The sequence below is a fragment of the Echinops telfairi genome, unplaced genomic scaffold, assembly GCF_000313985.2.
Source record: "Echinops telfairi isolate 266 unplaced genomic scaffold, ASM31398v2 ScPeMD7_5592;HRSCAF=6446, whole genome shotgun sequence".
In the NCBI taxonomy this organism is placed as follows: domain Eukaryota; kingdom Metazoa; phylum Chordata; class Mammalia; order Afrosoricida; family Tenrecidae; genus Echinops; species Echinops telfairi.
In genome coordinates, this window is record NW_022109491.1 from 50,589,762 (window position 1) to 50,593,063 (window position 3,302).

Genomic DNA, 3,302 nt, shown 5'->3' on the forward strand with positions numbered 1-3,302 from the left:
ATGGCTCTTAATTTCACCAATCTAGTGGAAGCTCTTCCCACTGTAATATCAGAGGCACTGATTACCGTGATCCGGGGTTTTTTCAAGCATGTAGTAATAACCTAAATGTATTCTTTACATTTTTGGTAAATATGGTCTTTTTTGGCAAATGAACTCTAACTTTCAAATGTTCCAACGTATTTAGCTTTCTTGCATTTCAACTTTAATTAGTGTGATTGCTTTGTGGTATATGTTTCAGCGGATCACACAAACTCTTTTGTCAAATCTTTTGCACTAAAACATTAGTCTGGAATCCCTGCTTGATGAGCTGTATAAATAATACTGAACAGATTTAACTTTAAGTTAGTCCCATCATTATTCTATATCATCAATATAATATTCATTCTCAATTATATCCCAAGTATTTATTTATATATATATTAGAAAAATCATGCAATTGTTTTGGAGTGGAGTGTACCTTGTCATTGATCTTTTATGTATCTCTCTTTTGGGAACATTCTTTGAAGAGAGTTTTAGGTCTAGAAGAAAGGCACTGTAGTGGGAATGGACATTGAGGATCACCAGCAGTGTTTTATAAGGAGTTATCTCAAGGGAGATTATTCCTTGTTAGACGGGATTAACTGTTATAAATGGGGGCAAAAGGGCTGCTTCTAGTAACAAAGAGGTCTTAATAAAGAGTTAATAAAATAATGCAGACATCTTTTCTTATTTTTCTTCCATGAAATATAAAATAAAGATTGGCATTACTTTGTCTTTGAAGCTATGGGTCAATTGCCCTTTGAAGTCATCTGGCCCTGTCATTTTTTCTGTAACACAAATTCTTACTAACTTTAATCCTTGATGGATATTGTAGTTTAATTCATCTCTGAGGGGAGCATTTTGGTAAAATCTATTGTCCTGGGATATTATCCGTTTTGAAAAATGTTAGGAGTTTTTTTCATGCACAAAGATTTCCAAAATATTTATATGATTTTCTTTCCTTTATTCTATTTCAATGATTCATTTTTGTTTCTCATTTAGTGTGATGTATACTTGTAGGCACTTTTACCTTGACTAAATAAGACATAGATTTGTCTGTTTTGTTAAATTTTTCCAGTAAAATATAATTTTATTATATATATTGTTTTATATATACAATATTATTAATTTCTTATTTGTATTGTTTCCTACTATGCCTTTTCAATTTACTTTATTGATTTCCATCTAGTCTTAAATTGTGAAAGTTAATCCATTTTTACTTATTACCTTATTAAATAAATTATGAAATGAGCAAACATTAATTATTCACATAATTATCCATCTGCTACCTTAATGCTAAAATTATAAATATATACACATAGATCTATTTCCCCATACTCATGTATAAATATATTTACATATGTACATGCCTTTATTTATATCTTTATAAATGCCCTTTGCTTCCTAGCTCTTTCCTCTATTTCTTTGAATGCTCCCGTAAGAAGATGTCATCCTACCCTCCCACCACAAGAGTGGAAATGTATAAAAGGTAATTTGACACCACATTCCCCGCACTGTCCTGTGTCCTGAGACTCAAACTAATTCCACAGAGGATAGTGACATCTCACGCCTGGCATCACTGGGGTGAATCGGTTTTAGGGAGGGGCGAACTTAATTGAGTCAGCACAGGGAAATTTAACATAGGAGACTCTCCTGTTTGTTAACTAACATCAACCCTGGGGCTAAAAAAGATGTAACTCACTCATCAACTCCTTGTTAGAGAGATAATTTAAATTGGCGCTGGGCCCTGATCTAAATATTCAGATTCAGTAAAGATGGCAAGTGTGGGTAGGTAAAGCATCTTAGATATTTACTTCTTCCTCCCTTTATGATAGCAGTTTTGGTCATTTGCCTACCCCTTATGAAACCTACAGGGGCTGACCAAGAGGCTGAAATTTTCACAAGAAATATTATTTAATTTTTGCCTTTCATCAGTCCCTGCACTGAATAGGTTGTTGTCCCTTGACCCAGCCACCCTTGAACTCTCAAGAGCTGCAGCAAGTGCACAGAGGGTATGATTCATTCTATTATCACCTGACCAACAAAAGAAGTAAATACCTAAACAACATCATTTCTTGGAAAACAGGCAATTTCAGTGCATATGAGAAAAAAAGATGCCAGAAACGAGTGATCTATATGCAGAAATATGCCTAAGTGTTATTTCAGATAAAGAAAGCACTTTAAATTTTCCCATGTGGAAATTTGTAAGGATTAACTTCAATTGCTTGAAGAAACATTAGAGCTAGAAGGGAAAAAAAGAAGATAGTTAAATGCAGGAAAGAACAACAAAAATCAATATAACAAGAACAATGAAAACTAGGAGTTACTTAAAAATTTCAAATACAAATTTAGAAGACAGACACTAACGGCTAGAATTGTATAACACTCTGAAAGAACAAAAGAGTGCACTTGAAACAATATAAGTCAGTGAACTCACAGATAACTCTGGAGACCAAAATACAAGTACAATCTATTTAAAAAAATTTAAGCTGAAGAAAACAAAAAATTCTATGGTAAACTACTAAAAGGAGAAAATTATGTTTGATAAGGATTTCACATCAGGAAGAAAAAAATAGCCCAAGAAATAGTAGAAGAAAATCTTGCTAACCACCTGACCAACCAGAATTCCCAGCAAACGCTGAGTTTATGGTTTGTTTTTGTATTTTTGTTTTATTTTATTTTTTCTCTTTTTATCCTTTTACTTCTTTTCCCCATGTGGCCCCGCTCATCTGTGCATACATTCATCTCCTAGGAAGACACAGGTGTTCCCACAGATCCAGTCACACACACACAAACCAGATTTCTTTTAACTCTTTTCCTTAAAAACACTGCCCACCCAAGTTCACGTTGCCATAAAAACAGAATACATATGCAAACCCAAGCCATAGCCCCTTCTTTTTCACCTTTTCTTCTCTGCACATTTACATTTTTTCTTTTCTGCTGGTCTTTTATTTTGTTTGGTTTTCTTCCTCTTCTCTCTCTTTTTGTCCTTCTTCCTTTTAGTTTTCCCTTCTTTAATTCTATTTCTTCTAAATATATTTATACAGACAGATCCTTTTTTGGTCTGATAATTTGCTTTTCTCCTGCCTCACCTACTATATATTTTGGCTTTCCCTCTCTTTTTTCCCCTCATGAAATACATTTTCATGATACTGATTCATGTTTATTTTCCCTCTTAAAGTACATTTCCCTTTTTTTTTTAAATCGTTTTGTTAGGGGCTCATACAACTCTTATCCCAATCCATACATACATCAATTGTGTAAAGCACATTTGTACATTCATT

General features: G+C 33.3%; 1 pseudogene; it reads left to right on the plus strand.

Annotated features, from left to right (window-relative positions):
* Positions 1 to 1,793: 1,793 nt before the first annotated feature.
* Positions 1,794 to 3,302, plus strand: part of LOC115871325 — a 6,562-nt pseudogene continuing 5,053 nt past the window's right edge.